Below are 17,556 nucleotides of genomic sequence, written 5' to 3' on the forward strand. Positions count from 1 at the left end.
TTACATGTAAGAAATACAATGCGGGCAAAATAACAGCTCACTTAACATTTCTGTTAATTTCTAAATACATAGGATTTTTCACCAGATATTAGCGCTTTTATTGGAACAAACAAATGAAAATGAACAATTCCGTGTAACATATTTCGGAGCCATATTGATCTGATATGTCAAACATATACATTGATATTTCGAAAATTAAAAATTATTTTCTAGAGTTGACATGTTATTTTTCAGGTAAGTAAAATTTTTTTTAATGTATACTATATCTAATTTATTAAGTGTAATTACCAGTTATTTGCCCCACTTTTATAATTTCCTTTGTATATTATATACATTATAATCTAAAACGTAACGTAAAACTCGAAGAATAGGGTCTGCGTGTGGCGAGCCACGGGACAGAAACCGTTGGAATGTTTACTGTCGCGTGTCGCCACGAATATTTCTTTTAAGGAGAGCTATAGAATTACTCCATACCTTTATTAGGCAAAGCGTTCATCCCGTGACCGCGGCTACGTTCGGCAACTGACTGTCGCCTCGAGCCCAAGCTCATTATCACAACTCTCGAACAATTACAATCGGGTTGAATAACTACAATTGTTCAGTTACAGCTATAGTAGACTCTAGGTTAGAATGTTGCGGGATTATCCAAAATTCCAAAGGCTCCGGTGTTCTTTCATCTCCGACATATTTATGTGACACAGGTATATTCGTGTCGATACTTGTCTATTTCTACCGAATATTAATATACATATTTATAAGTACCACGAGTATATTCTCAAATGTACATGTTTCAACTAACTATTAAAAAACTAATTATTATAATCGCGATGTGCGAGAAGACCTATCCTGAACTAATAAATAAAGATTTGAGAAAAATGTTACTACTCACGAGTTTAAAAAATATCCGCGGTCATTATGCTCGCAAAAAGTTCTACGTAATACAACCCCACGCCGATTCGCATCTTTCCATCCTATCACACGATTGAGTGACCGGAGGAACAGAAATGCATGCGACTCACCGTTAGGAGGAACAGAGGAACAGAAGCGTTACGCCATCGAACTGCCGCGCTATCCCAGCAGAACAAAACACGATGAATGACTGCTGATTATTTGAAAAGCTGGAGATAATGAAAAATGCAAGTTTATTGAATTTGTAACTTTGCTAATAATAAAGATTGAAATGCTAATAAACTTCGATAAGTACAAAAACTGAAACTCTGATATGAAAGTTTAAAATCTAGAATAATTTCTGAAATATGTTAGTTATTTGTTTTACAATTCGATATTAAGACTTTAACTAACACTCTTTTTATTTTAATAGAAGAATAACCTGAGAAGATCCTAACCTTCCAAGTTTTTAATCAAATTGTATTCCTTAATTAATAGCGTTCAAAGCAAAATATACAAAATATACAAAATATACAAAATATACAGAATAGACATAATTAAAGTACGATATGTAAAGATACTTACGTTCTTGGCTTCTGAGCCACTGTTAGAACATTCCCAAAGATGACGGAAAAGTTGAAGCTGTGATATGTCTACAACAAAACATAAGATATCGTTTATATCGTTAATACATAATGTTACGTCCGGTGACTCTGTACACAAACCAGGCCCCAATCCGCGGGCAACATGACAGCCAGTTGTCTACGCATCGTTACTGCGTACCCTCAATAGTCTTCAGGACCCACCATAAATCTTGGCATTTTCATAGTTCTTTTATTTCAAGTGTTCCTTAAATTTATTGTCTACTACGGAATGATACGGGAAAGTTGGTTTTTCTCACGTTCGGTGTCTCCGGCTAGCAACTTTCTCTCCGGGGCGGTTAGAACATTTCCTTGCCCACCAACCTTTTTCTCATCCAATCAGAAGCAATGACTATTGCCCTCACTTTCCTAGTCAAAACTGTCATCAACAAATCCGATGGTCCCGTGCGCTAGACACACCCATCGCTAGCTTTCCTCCGCCATAGCGTCACGACCGGCATACTTCAAATCCGACGGACTGACGATAGAGATAAAGATGTGGCGGCACTCGGCGACAATGTATATCGCTGAAGTGCCTAATGAACCATCAACATCCCAACGGTCCTTCCACCGAAGGTTCTAGAAGAAAGAGCACGTGGCAACGATCGCGGACGCCTAGCAAATGCATGGACGGTGGGGATGTTGAGGGATGACAAAAGAAAGTAATCGAATCCGATCGAAAGTAAAATCGTAAGAGTCAGTCTTAGAAAGTCACGCCTAGAGTTCGGAAGTAGATTAGAAAAATAATAAAGTTTTCTTTTTTTATTTTTTACCTCAAATTCCTTTTTTATTTTGTTATTTTACGTGACAATAGCGTCGTCACCGAACTTTACTGATTTTCCATCTTTAGAACAGTCGACATCTCTTGACCGGGTTTCCACCCTTAGATCAGTCACCTACTTCACTTATCTATACGCACCAGCCCAACTATCTTCTCTACAAAGTTGTCGGAATAAAGTGCGAATTGTAAACCGTTATCTCAGTGTAATACTTCATATAACCACCTCTATTGTCCTAACCGAAATAGGGAATCGATCATTTCATTTGCGAGAATCATACCACGAATGTTCGTTATTAGAACACGAAACATAGTTAACACACAACGGTCGCGTGTTATAAATATCCGAAAATATTTCCAAGAATTCAAAAGTTCACAACTAAAAGAATGCTTAAAGAATGCTAGAGAAACGCGCGCGAAGCCTTGCTTTGAAGTATTTCAGTCTATTTGCGCGCCACCTCTATGAAAAAGACACAAGTTACAAAGTTGCAATATATGACGGAAACTATAGCAAATTCACGTAATATAGAAAAATAATTTGAATTCGATATACCAATACCTAGTGTGTTACAATCCCTATCGAAATAGTTAAAGCTATTATTGTTAAGATTTCTATGTTTCAAACTGTCTACACGAAGCTATCGTTAAATTATCAAGGATTCTACATTATGAATTACATTGAAACAATAAAATAATTTGTTACAAGTTCGTTTGAAATAAGAGAATGATTTCATATATTTGAATGAAAAAAAGTGATTTGTTTAATCGTATTTACTTTCATTTTAATATTCCAAATAATTACGAAACGATCTATTATGAAATATGTATCAAGTATATTTTAAAGTAGACATAAATTGTATATCAAATGTTACCCATGTTCGAATAAAAAGGCAATAGAACCGTTCATACACAGCTGTCTTAGTTAAAATAAATTAAACGTTACCAGATTTCCATGAAAATTCATCAGACTGATCGTTGATCGTCGTTGCGTCCATATATTAATATTCCTGTTACTTCTATATTATCCCTGCCATCGATCGATAACCTGCACAAAAACAAACTAGAAATGTATAAAATAATTACATGAAAATACGATCAAACGATCAATAACGATTTTATTACGAAAGCTTACGATACAAGCTACCGGTAACAGTATCATTTTGTAAATAGACGATTAAAGAGAGATACAAACAAAAAATTTCAGAAAACCACCTAATTTCATTATCTGAATGTTCGACAAATCGTTAAATAAACGTAGATTGATTAAACGATATTAATAACGAGATATAAACGATAGTAAAAATATAGTAATGACAGTAATGAAGAAGTGACGCCGCTAATAGGTTAGAATAGGTTACAAACCTGACGCAACGTGATCCATGTTATCGATAGAAAAGAAGACGACTGAATGGACTCGTCGCGCCTTAGTTTCGCTGAGCAGCTTCCAAAGTGGCGTGGTGGGAAGGATGACGGTGATACAAGCAGATACGGAAAGTCAAACGATCTACACAAAACGATCTTACACGAATCTTTCCAAATTTCAAACAAAGGATACATCGCGCAATATCTATATCTCACACAATGATTACATCGATCTTTATAAACATCGTACGATAATTCGTAGCCCCACTGGTTTGCATTCGGCATCAAAGACACATTTGTCTAACCTGGGATGAGAGAAAGAAAATGAAGCTACTGACGCTGTATGTGCCCCTAAAAGTAGGGAGAAGCCAAAGAGAAACTGCAATCAATCGGAAAATCAAATAAAAATCACGGCACGAACGAACGAGTTTGCGACCTTTCGGAAGAATCAATGGACGCGTGTTTCGGCAGAAAAAGAGAATAGAATTTTAATTTTCCTTGCAAGATGGATAAGTATCATTGTACACGATGAGCTCACAATGCTCTTAACATAGACTAATCTATCTTACGAATAATTAAGGCTAAAACGCACGCATTCCACGGTGTCTCACGGCGTATGTATTGAAATTTATCAATTAGAATAGGTACAGCATGTGGTTCCAAATAATTATACATGAACATTGAACTTATCGTCGAAGAAACGAAACCATGCGACTTACCAATGGTAGCACGCATCAATGGATGATGAAAACTGGTTGGCTTTGATCTAAATTGCACTTGCTCCCTTGATTCCATGAATACATTCTATGAATAAATTGATATAAATGAATAGAGTAATTATCATAAATTATTAGTTTAACTGTAGGTAAGGAATTAATTAGAAGAGATAAATGATTTTCGATATCTTACGATTGGTATAAAAGAAATTAGAATGCTTTTGCAAAAATATCTTAACCGCAGAGAGAATTGTTTTACCAAATGGCCGTCATTGAACGCTTGGATCGATTGATTAGGACGGAGTATTTAACGCCACCCTTCGGTGCAAACAATAACTGTGTACGCCGAAGGTAAAGAATATGAACTAAACCACCGAGCTTACTCAATGAATAAACCAAACTATCGTTCATCATTCATCTAAAGTAGTAAGTAATAATAATATACATAGTATCTGATTATTAATATATACGTATTGTTATTGGCAACGAAAATGTTTAACAAAATAGCAACTTACAAATCAAGTATGCATAGATATATCTAATATTTTTATATTCCAGATTAAACAAATTATACCCTGAAGCGCAATCTTATTTCGATCTTATCTCCAATTATTCTCCGATATTAATTGGCTAATTAATACATAGAACTATATTCGCAAAAACAACACCATAATACCTGCTATTGCAGTAACAAGTACAGTACCAATTAACTAGAGTAAGGGAAAAAATGAAAGAAATAGGCAGAAGAAAATATCCGTATTATTCGCTATCATAATTCGTTTGAAGCAGTCGACTAAAGTGGAAAATTGTTCGAAAATAATTTATTTGATCTTATAACTTAAAGTTAGTTTGTTTCTATGTTATTTTAAAAATAAACATAATAAAACAGTTAAAATGTTGGTTTTAAGCTCGTTCGGCTTATTGGGCTTATTAATAATAAAATAAGCAATATCGAATATTTATAACATTGTATATTTTGCCGAATATAATTAAAAAGATGTAATCTAGATAGAAAATTATTTCATCTAATAATTTGTATACTTTGGATAATTTCGATATTTTTGCATATTATATACGTTCTATGGATCGCTTCGCTTTTAGATCTGTCGTAAGTGCAGAAGAATCTCGCGCTACAATGCCTTAAGAATTATACTATGCGAATTATATTATTGACAAAGTAAATAGATTTTTTTAAAAATGTTATTTCCACGGTAATCGCGAAATACTGCAGTATTTGTATATAACTAATAATACAATATTGCTATATAATACAGTTTAATAATATAACTTAGTAATATAACACAATATTACAGATATATAGAACATTCTTGATATAGTATAGTAGTAGTATAGTAGTATAATAGTGTAGTGTAGTGTAGTGTAGTGTAGCGTAGTGTAGCGTAGCGTAGTGTAGTGTAGTGTAGTGTAGTGTAGTGTAGTGTAGTGTAGTGTAGTGTAGTGTAGTGTAGTGTAGTGTAGTGTAGTGTAGTGTAGTGTAGTGTAGTGTAGTGTAGTGTAGTGTAGTGTAGTGTAGTGTAGTGTAGTGTAGTGTAGTGTAGTGTAGAGTAGTGTAGTGTAGTGTAGTGTAGTGTAGTGTAGTGTAGTGTAGTGTAGTGTAGTGTAGTGTAGTGTAGTGTAGTGTAGTGTAGTGTAGTGTAGTGTAGTGTAGTGTAGTGTAGTGTAGTGTAGTGTAGTGTAGTGTAGTGTAGTGTAGTGTAGCGGTATAATTTTTAAGCAACTTTTTTAATTCAATCTATATGTAATGCTGGAAAAATGTGCAAAGCGCAGAATTCGAGGAGGATAAAAAGTTTGGCCGATATAAAACGCGAGGGAGAGAGCGCGTTGCGGTGCGGCGTCGCCGCGTCGCCGCGTCGCCGCGCCGTCACGTAGGTCGGTTGGTAGGGTAGAAGGAGACAGGCGTATGCATAGAGAGAGTACGCACGTATAGGTCGCGAACTGGAAAGGAACGAAGCCACCGCGGTAAGACAGAAAGCGTACGAGATAGATCTCGGTAGAGAGGGGCGGAGGGCGTCAGAGGAGGGTCGCGAAAGAGAGCCAATGAGCTCGACGAGTCGTCGAGTCGCCGTGTTAGTAAGAGTACTTGCTCTCTGATCGTGACTCGCTGCATCCTCGTTCGGAAAGGGTCGTGTCCTGACTCTGTCAGTAGGAGTTGGAGACCCGTGGCAAATTCTTCGATTTTTCATCCATCCGATACTCGATCGATTCGTCACAATTTATCGATTTCGTGCTTACCGACGCGGTAACGTCACTGCTACCGTGTGTTATCGTTTCACTCGCGTTTTCTATCCGCGCCTTTTCGTTTTTCTTTTTCCCATCGATACGATACGTAGGCTGAATCGACGACGGCCGAGATCCAGGTCGTCCGGACACGAACTCGACGACAGTGGCTATGTGCAGCTATTACGCTCGAATGAACCGTTGATCGTCGATGATCGACCGTGAGAATCATCGATAATGAAACTGTTTGGTGGCTATGTGACGGGTATGAGGCTGTAAGAAAGCCTTTCCATTGGAAGATAATGTGAGATCGATTCGTTTTAGAGTCGTTCGACGATCAAATAATGGTGACGGTGGTGGCAATGCGACGAAAAGGGCATCGTAAAATAGGCAATGAAAACGATTGCCCGAAGATCTTGGCACTTTTCGCAGTGTGAACGAAACTGCATAGAACGTTACGAAATTCGTAAACGAAAGATTTGAATTTTTGTGTATTTAACCAACGAGTATATGCCCGTTTCATACTTTGAAGATTTTTTTTACGAGAAAGGGGAGAAAAAACGAAGGGATCGACGCTTTGTTGTTGCAAGACGATCGATATTTTTGCGAATTATACGGTGTCATTTGAAATAGTTGGGAAATTAATAACGAAAAGTGAAAATTATTGATATCGATATCGTGAATATCGAAGTAATATCGTTCCTTAAAACGTTCTTTCTTCGTTCGTTCTTAAAACACGCGTACGTCTCTATCGTCGATAACGATCGATAAATAAAATTAATCGAATTGAAAATGAAATTTTTTACAGTCAAGCGAACGCTCGATCCCGCGTTGAGAAAAATCGTAGGGTTGAGGAAGTGGAAAGGCAGAAATTATATTAACCGATTCAGCATCGAATATCTTTTAGACTGTGAGAAAAAGATCTCTCTTGTCAATTATCGATAATAGAAGTACATTTTTTTATCTCTCTTACTTTCCTACATCGAATAATCGGACGCATCTTTTTTTGAGGAGGAGGAGGAGGAGGAGGAGGAGGAGGAGGGCGCTTACAATCCAGGCGCGATAACCGAGCTTCAACGTGCCAAAGCTGAGTGAAAGGGAGAGAGAGGGAGAGAGGAAGAGAAGTCTGATTATTAAAATCAACCTATCGACTGCCGCTTCGTTCAACGTGAAAGATCTGGTTAAGCAAAAAGTGAGAGGAAAGCAAAGGAAAAGGGACTCGGTCAGTGTCGTCGGTACTCTTTTCCATTATGTAGCCACGATCTTCAAAAGGGTTAGAGACCTGCGGAACAGGGAAACTCGGTCAATGATATCGATGTCCGCGCGCGTCCGACAGCCAGCATGTTTAAAAAAGGTGGTTTATCGATGGTAATAAATCACGCAACTTGGCACCAATGCTACGAACCTCGAAGCTTTCAACGGATAACTAGCGATGGTATCAAGTTCGTTATATACTCGGAGATCTCCGTTTAAGGCTGTAGTTTAGACTGTTATCCAGATTTCTTGTTACATTTGCTACTTTTGCTACTACTTTGCTACTTTTGTTCGGAATTGTCGCATCTGTCGCCCTCGAGCGATTTTCGAGCTACGTATATACAAAATTCAGCATCTACGTATAAATCGGAATGAAATGTAAAACTCGCTAACGCTCGCTTTGTAGCGTTCGAATTCGTTTTTGGAAAATAAATTTCTCGCTGTCGTATGAAAATACATACGACTAAACGAGTAAAGATACGAAACTTTGTATATTCGAGCGCAATTAAATAGTAATAAAATAGTAAATGCTGTAATACTTAGAAGGACGTACAAATACTTTTCGTAGCCGTTGCAACAGTTGGTGGCTACAGTTACGTTTGCCAAGTATTGGAATTCGTTGTAGCTCTTAATGAGGATGAACCGAGAAATTATTATAATTATGCGAACGGAATACTGGCCGTGGTAAGGTGTTGACAGAGTAATTCCGACTCTGTTTCTGGAAATACGGATTCGAGGCGAGGGAATTCGAATCCGGTTATCGGTCGACCTTCTCTTTCTTTCTAATTAAATAATGAAATTTCGGAAACGATCCTCGAATCGGATCGATTCGACATCTCTGAACAATGTATTCGTTTATCCGTTTGCCCTCTGCTCGATATTTTGTACGCTCTTACAAAAAGTATTTACATTCTACGACATAGATACGAAGATAATATCTTGACTGGCTGATTTTAGTAAACGAGACGAAGCAAAGAAGAAACTAGAATTCAGAAATTAACAAACGTTCTTTTTCCTTTGCAAATGGTAAATCTACGATCTTCTTAGCGTAAATCGGTGGTTAAGTTGGTATTGTTCGTCGTTGAACATAGTAATCGTTTGTAACGTATCTAATACAGCGATCGATTTGAAAGAGGCAAAGAACGTAACAGAGCTACGGGGGAAGCTACGGTATCGACGTATTATCGGAAGGTTGCAGTGTGCAAAGTTTTCGCACACGACGAAAGTGTACGACGTGCTTTCTACGATTTTCTGTCGTTGCTGTGGCTTTGGTAGGAAAATGACGCTGTACACGTTAATATCTCGCGTATAATAAGACGGACGTTTTTTACCGGATCGGATTAAAGGTGAACATTTCAAGTAGAAGAAAGGTGCTGTTTCGAGCAATTACGAGATCGTGGAAACGGAAACGGAAACTGTGCATCGGTAAAGATGGCGGGAAAACTATTTAAAGGGGGAAATTAAAGAGGAAAGAGAAGAGAGAGTGGAAAGATGATGTGCTTGGACATAAAGCTGGTGTCTCGTTTGCGAGGAGTCTCGTTGACGAGCGGCTCGTCGACGAACGTGTCGGCAGTCTCGTTGTCGGTGAGCTCGACCTCGTCGACGACCGTCGGCATAGAGAAGAAGAATTTCTCGAGCAAGCGAAGCAAAGGGGGAAGGGAGAGTTGCGCTGGAAATGGGAATTCGGTGACGGAAAGCGACAGCGACGAAGAGACGTTGCCTGCTTCTCGGACGATCCAGAGGAACAGGTCGAGATCGGTTTGCGTGCCTGCCTTGTCGTCTGCTGCTCGTTGCGCGCATCTTCACCGACGATCCAGCCATCATGCTTACATTTCTTTAAACATGGTCTATTATCGTTGTGTCGGAAAACGGCTGAACGATATGCGAGTTTGCGATACGATATAGCAGTTATAACGCGTGTCGTATAGTAACGCGCGCTATTTTATATATTCGATATATTGGGTTTGCCGCTACGAAGCGTTCGAAGTAACCGGTTCGATGAAAACATGCATGAAAACACGCATGAAAGCACGCATGAAAACACGAAGAATGATTGGAAAGCGGAAAAACGCGAGACGAAAATCTCGTTGCGGATAAATTCTCGTTGGAAACTTCCTTCGCTGCTCTGCTAACCGTTTATCATCGCTTACGATTCTACGCATCGCTATTGCATCGAATGAGACGGCGACGCGTATCGCTCGTATCGCTATACGAGTACGAACGTAATTCGTGCTGTGTCGAAGGTCATTGCTAAAATCGAGGTATATATATACCTTATCGTACGCTATGGCTAAGATCGTACACAGAGTTTAGGTCTAAAACTCCTAAAATACCCGCGAGAAGATACTGTAATATCGAAAAATAAGGATAGAAATTTTTTTTTTCGATTACTTACAATTTATTAATATTAAATTGGATATACAAATATAAATTGGACAGAGAACGATATTTATTTAACGGAAACTAAGTGCAATACTCGTATCTATATCAAATAACTTTACAGTTATTCGACCACTCTCGTCACAACGAATCTTCTCTCTCTAACAACTCTATCAATTCTCACAACTCTACTCTTCGACAACTCAAAACCTCTAACGACTCTACTTTTCGACGACTCAATTAGCTCTAACGACTCTACTCTTCAACGACTCAATTAGCTCTAACGACTCTACTCTTCAACGACTCAATTCGCTCTGACTCTCGCAACACAATCCTGCCCGGTCGTGCTCGTTCTTGCTCTCGTCCTCTCATGGCTCACATACTCTGGCCTCTCGATGAAATATGAAACCGTACCTCTGTTTTGACGCTGCTTATCCTTTCTCGCGTCGCTGTTACTAGGCGCTCTTGGATGTAAACAAACCACGAAAGACGACGTACACGGTTTTTTTCTATTTTCAACCGACCTCTAATTCAAATCTATTCTACGATATTACAATACGAGGACAAACGGCTAGAGTACTAGAGGATGTTCCCAAAATTTCCAAGGAAAGGCTTCGGCTTTCCTTTCTCCGACATATGTATGTATGTATGTATGAACAATATGTATGAACAATATAAATGTAATAAATGGTTTCTAGAGATACATTTCTCACTATTTACACTGTCCTGTTTAGTTAAGATATTATTGTTCTAAAATGATTAAAGTGAATCAAATAACCATCTGGTTTGCGGAAACTTATGAAATTTCTACCAACATGTACCTTACACTTTTGTAGTAACACCAAAATAACACCGAACCCGATATAATTTTTTTACGTGGGGAAATCAACGTTGGGAAATCAAGTTGGATTCGATGGAAGGGAGGAGCTATACGGTCGAGGACGACGAGACGCATGGGCTAATAAAGGAAGGGAAGAGGTGAAAGCCTAGGGCTACCTCAGACATTAAATTTACTATCGATGTTACTATCACCGTGATACCGAATACGAAGGGAAAGGAGGAGGGATACGGGTTCAGCCTATTCAAGCCGAGCAAGAGGCTTCAGCGAAGCCCGATTATAAGTGAAAGTTAAAATGGAGGAGGATTTTGTTCGGCGTTGGAGACAGCGAGCAGAGTACGCCGAATATAGGGAGGAACGACAAGGGGGTGAGATATCTGGCGTGGAGAGCGGCAGAAAAAAGTACGCGCGCTAGATATGGGGAATAGCGCGAGGGAGGATATCGACGCTCCGAATAGCGAGGGCGAGGGAAAAGAAGTAATGGTCACGATGAGCGAGATGAAGGGTTTCACGTAGGCCTTGTCGGGGGCAGTGCAAATGCTAAACGCACCGGTGAAGAAGCTGAGTCTCGACAAGGAAAGGAATCCGAAAAATAGGTGCGTGATAAAAGGTATCGGTCAGAGGACAAGAAGAAGGAGGTTAAAGACTGGCCACGGAAATGTGGAAGCGAGGTGATACAAGAGACGAGAGGAGGGAGGATACGGGCGAAAGGGTAGCGGCCGAATACCCCAAAAGAAAGATGGTGTCCTCCGGTGGCGGGAGGAAGGTCGCAATAGCTAAGAGGCCCAGGAAAGAGGAACCTACTTATGCGGAGATGTGCGGTAGGTCGGTTGTCAACGAGAAGGCGGACAGAGAGAGGAGAGAGGATTCGGAGGGTTGAAGCACGGTTGGCAGACGAAGGAAGGAAAGAAGGGGGCCCCAGGATTTGTCATCCTCCGGTGTACGTGCTGTAGAGGTTTATGTGAAGAGGATGTAGGTGCGCGAAAATTAATGACGAGATTACTTGTTGTTGTAACCGTCGATAAATTAATACACAGTCGTAAACGTGATTCGTTGGTACGAAGTATAAATCACAGAATAGAATCGCGGAATAAATAGTCGTAAAGGCTTGTCGCGTAACTTGATAGACGCTCGTAACATACTCAGAAAATAGTCTCGATGCTGTTAGATACACGATATGTACTCGATATGTACTGTCGTTCGCGATCGTCTTCGTTTATTTATACTGGTCGGGGGAGAGTCGGAAAATTGAAATTCGTCTTGATTCGATGGTTGCATGTAGCGGTGACATTGTCTTTACCCGGAGTTTATTTGTCGTTATGTTTCTTGCTTCAAAGCTAAGTCAATGTCCTGAGGCAAAACAAAAGCACGGGTCGCTCTCGACTCGCGTCGTCCTTTGACTCCTGTGCCGCTACAGTGCCAACGAAGGGGGAAAGAGAGTAGGCGGCAAAGGAGGAGGAAAGAGGCGATCCTGATCAAAGTGGAGGAAGGTCGGGACTGGATCGAGACATACAAAAAGTTCATGGACGCCAGGAATATGATCGAGGGGGCGACGGGTATGAGAAAGTCCAGTGCTGATCACATATTTATCGAATTCTACAGGAAGATCATAGCGAGTGAGGTGCAGATAAAGAATATCGATCCCCTTACCACCAAGGAGGTTAGGTGGATGAAGAGTGAAGAAAGTGTCGACGTGAGGGCGTTGAGAATGGCTCTATGGGGTACTCAGGTGGCGGTGGTGATTTTACTAACGGGAAGAGGGGGCGAGAAGGTTCAGGACCGGCCTGACTATCGCTTCGACTAGGCTGCTACCGGGCGTGCAGCGATACTGCTAAGTGCACGGTGTCGTGTCTGGATAGAGAACTGTGCAGGAGATGTGGCAGCAGCGAGCACGTAATGAAAGAGTGCACGAAGGAGCCTAGGTGTGCGATGTGTTGCAAGCACGAAGGAGAGAACGCTAGGCACGTTATGGGCTCGTTGGCCTGTACGATGGTCGGGGTCGAGGGGGGATGTAGGGTGAATGTAGTGTTCACCTCCGAACCGTATAGACAGTTGCCGTATGGGTACAACGATGCGGTTGGGAATGCATCGCTATGGGTCACATTGTTCCATGGGCGGCATGCGGTGAGCGAGACGCTGGTCTGCAAGGAAGGACTGGTAGGCATCAGGGTTGAGGACACGATGTGTATCAGTACTATTTCAATTTTTCAAGTAACAGTTGGTATCATTGATATTTTCATTTTTAAGAGAAACATAGACATCAGACGTTGATGATGTATAAGTGTTTGGTATTTTTCATCAATCGTTAATGTTACCAATTCTTCTTTGCACTCGAGCAATAATCTGCACAAAAGAAAACATTCGAATGATATCCAAGTGAAGCATGCTAGTTGCTTCTGAAGTAACCACGACTGACTACTGGCAAATGTGATAACCAAAAAGATAATAAAAGGAGGAAAGATAATATGTTATAATAAATCATCAAATAAAAACACACGTTAACTGAACGAAGATAACAGAATTGTAAATTAAAGTGGTGAAAAGATGCAAAAGACGCAATTCAATACATTCCATTACATTTTAAACGGTGACGATGACGTTGGAATAGAAAATTTCATAAAAGAAGTACGTGCTATGCGAATGCGTTGTTCACAAAAAGATTTGCTATTGAAAGCCATTAAGGTCGATAAAATAGTTGGCAAAACCGCGCAATGTATTTGGAACGTACCCATTGAAAGTTTTTTTTTTATTTAATTCTTTACATTCACAATTTGTCCAGTTTGGACATTTGATAGGATTTTTTATCTGCGCCCATTGAAAGTTATGCAGATTTACATGACGCTGTGAGATCCAACGTAGCAATTCAAGTAATATCTGACGAATACGGCGAACAATTACGCGATTTGAAACAAAGACGCGACGAATCCGTTTAAAGTTTCAATATCCGATTCCGCCGCATATTAAACAAATTTACTTATGCAATAATTAACGAAAATCCATAATCAACTACACGACAAATAATGATTGAGGCCACCATGAGAAAAGTAGGTCGAATTTATTTGAAAGGACTTCGACACGACATAATCTACATTCTCTTTCTCCCTCCTCTTTCCAGTGTTCTCTTGCCCTAGTTTCGTTGCCACATCTAAACCTCGCTACTATGCTTCTGTCCCCCATTTCATCTTTCCTTCTAGGTACTTTGGTAGTCCTTCTTTCGCTATGTTTCTGTAGTGTCTGTTGTATTTAGATTCCCTTATTCTTTTCTCCCTCTCCTCTGTTTCTCTTTCCCTTCTTTCTTCTATGATCTGGTTCGCTATCATCCTTTCTTGTCTATCTCCTGCCTCTCCTTGAGCCCTTCCCTCTCTCGCCTCCTCTAACCTCATCTTTCTTTTCCTTGCTCTTTTCCCATCTTGGCCCTTTCCCCATTTCCTATCTTTCTCCTTTATACATTCTTTCACTAATTCCTTCTTCGATTCCAAGGCCTTCTCCTCGTACCTTACTGCTCTTTTCAGTGCCTTTTTTCTAATTTCCTCTATCTTGCATTCCTCTGTCAGGATGTAGTTTGGCGTTGTTGTGTCTAAGCCTAGCCGCCATCTCACGTATTTCCTTTTTACCCTGTCCAGTCTCTCCTCTATTTTCCATCCCCACACTTCCGCTCCATACAGCGCTACACTCTACCAGTGCTCCAAACATCCTCATTCTCCTCTTGTAATCCCTTTTAAATATCCTTTCTCCTACGCTCCATGTCTTCTTCATCGCAATTGTTGCCCTCCTTTTCCTGTCTTGGATATGCTACTCGTCGCTCCCGTTTTTTTTGCAGTATGTACCTTAGGTACCTAATTTCGTCCACTTCTTCTAGTTCATGTTCCCCCCATCTCCATTTCCTTTGCCTCCTCTTGTTCCTTCTCTTTTCAAACACTATTACTTTTGTCTTTTCGGTGCTCGGTTCCAGTTCCACTTCCTCTAGGAATGTCTTAAATCTCCTCATCATTTCCTTTAACCCCTCTTCTCTGTCTGCTATCAATACAATGTCATCCGCGTATGATAATGACCATACCCTTCCTGTCTCCTACCACTATGCCTCCTACTTGCCCTTTCCTCATTTCCTCTTCCAGCCCTGCTACATAGATGTTAAATAGTGTCGGGCTCAGCGGGCACCCTTGTCTCACTCCTCTTACCGTCCAAAACTCTTCTGTGTAGTTGTTCCTGATCCTCGCTACGTTCTTTGTCTCCTCGTATATCTCCTCTATCCTTTTGGTTAACTTCTCGTTTACTCCCATTCTCCTCATTATCTCTCCCAGTTTCTTCCTGTTGACCCTATCGAACGCTGACTTTAGGTCCGCGAAGCAAGCATATAGCTTCCCTCTTTCCCCGCTCAATTGTTTATCTATCATATGGTTCAGTACGTACACTGCGTCTATCGCCCCTCTTCTTTTCCTAAACCCGAATTGGCTCTCTACCAGCTTGTCCTCGATTTCCACCTTCAGCCGCTCGTCTAGAATTGCTTCATAGATCTTATATGCCGTATCCATTAGCGTGAACCCTCTGTAGCTCTTCACTGCCCCCTTGTCCCCCCTCTTGTAAATCGCTCATATCGCGCCTTTCCTCCAGTCTTCGGGTATCCCCTTTCCATTCCAAGTTTTTCCTAACATCACCCATACCACCTCCCCCGCTTCCTTCGGCACATACTTCCATATCTCGTTTTCCAAGCCATCTTCCCCCGTTGCTTTTTTCTCTTTCAATTATCTTATTTGGAGTATTACCTCTTCCTTCTCTATATTGTCTTCTCTCACCTCTTTTGATTCCTCCTCCTCTCTCCGCCCTGCTGTTCTTCTGTCCTCTTTGTTTTCTGTCCCCTCTAGCGTTTCCATAAAATGATTTTTCCACTCCTCTTCCCTTATCTCCTCGTCTACAACCTCTCTTCTTCTCCTATATTTGTTTATGTATTTCCATGCTTCTTGCTCTGTTTTGATCTGGTTGATTTTCTCCATCTCTTCCTCTTCCTGCTTCTCCTTTCTTTGTTTACACCACTGTTTGAATGCCTTCTTCTCCTCTATGAAATCTTCTCTGCTTCATTTTCCTTTCCTAAATTTTGTCATTTTCCTTCTTATCTCCCTTTTCCTTTCTTTCCACTCCTTGTCGTACCATACCTTTTCTCCTATGCTCCATTTCCTTATCCTTACTCTTTTCTTTGGTATTGCCTCGTTTCTCTTGTTCTTAATTTCTGCCCATATTTCCTCTACTGTTCTTCCCCTGCTTACCCAGTCTTTGCACCCTTCTAAATATCTTCCCACACTTTCTTTTGTCCATTCCCTTCTCTCCTTCTCTTCTTCTTTTCTTTCCTCGTCTCTTTGTACCTCTGGTCCCTCTATTTCTATTTCTAGCGACATGTGGTCTGACTCCACTCTTTTTCTACCTTCATGTCTGTTATTTACTCTATCGCTTCCTGGTTGCCAATCACGTAGTCTATTACTGATTTTCCCCTCTCCCCCACATAGATCCACTCGTCTCCTTCTTTGTCTCGACCGTTAATTTTCGTCCAGCCTCTTTCATCCAGCAACCTTAGCAGCATTCTTCCTTCCGTATTTATTGCCTTGTCTTTTGAACTCCTGCTATTTTCTTTTCCTAGTTCCTCGTTTATCAGCCCTCCCTCTTCTCCCGTTCTTGCATTCCAGTCTCCTCCTATGATCGTCACTTCCTCTTCCCTCCCCTCTACTCTTTTCTCCATTTCTTTCCATGTCCTTTTCGTATCCCGGTTATACACCACCACTATTCTATATGTCTTCTCCTTGTACCTTATTTTTCTTTCTACTATGTCGTCACCTATTTCCTTATACTCTATTTCCCTCAGATTTTTGTTTACGCCTGTTATTATACCCCCTTTTGCTCTTCCCTTTCTCCATTCTCTCCTTGCTGCCCTGCATTTCCAGTCGTATTCCATGGGCAGTCTATGCTTTACCCTTTCCCATTTGCTTTCCTCTGTCCATGTTTCCGTGAGGCCGATTACGTCAAATGTCCTTAAATATTCCCATACCTCCTTGTCCTTGTTCATTATCCCTGCTATGTTCTAGAAGCACATTCTTAACCCCTTTATGCCCCCTCCCTTTCTTTCTCCTTATCTCATCCTCTAGCCTCTCTCCTTCTTTCTTCCTCTAGTTTCTCCTCGCTTTCGTTCCACCTGTACCATCTGTCTTCTGTTTTCAGCTTCTTGTAACCTATTTTTACGTATTCCCCCTTCTCCCTTTTCGCTCTAGCTATTCTTCTTAACCTTCTCTGTATTTCTCTTTCTTTCTTCGTTAAGTCGTTGTCTATGTATATCCCCTTCCCCAATTTATCTTTCTCTCTCATTACCTTCATCTTCTCCTCCCACGATTTCAACGTTGCGATTATTATCGTGTTCTTTTCTCCCACCCTTACCTTCTGTGTCCTTTCTACCTCTATCTCTAATTTTATATTTTCCTT

General features: G+C 40.5%; 1 long non-coding RNA gene and 1 pseudogene across 1 annotated transcript; both read right to left on the reverse strand.

Annotated features, from left to right (window-relative positions):
* Positions 1 to 1,419: 1,419 nt before the first annotated feature.
* On the reverse strand, positions 1,420 to 3,757 carry LOC117237910. Its single transcript, XR_004494077.1, has 3 exons — positions 3,670 to 3,757; positions 3,251 to 3,352; positions 1,420 to 1,541 (listed from the first exon to the last, which is right to left on the reverse strand). It is a non-coding gene; the product is annotated as an uncharacterized LOC117237910 (long non-coding RNA).
* An 11,852-nt stretch (positions 3,758 to 15,609) lies between these two features.
* Positions 15,610 to 17,129, reverse strand: LOC117237911 (annotated as a pseudogene).
* Positions 17,130 to 17,556: the final 427 nt, after the last annotated feature.

The sequence above is a fragment of the Bombus vosnesenskii genome, unplaced genomic scaffold (genome assembly GCF_011952255.1).
Source record: "Bombus vosnesenskii isolate JDL3184/JDL3185 unplaced genomic scaffold, Bvos_JDL3184-5_v1.1 scf7180000013404, whole genome shotgun sequence".
Lineage (NCBI taxonomy): Eukaryota > Metazoa > Arthropoda > Insecta > Hymenoptera > Apidae > Bombus > Bombus vosnesenskii.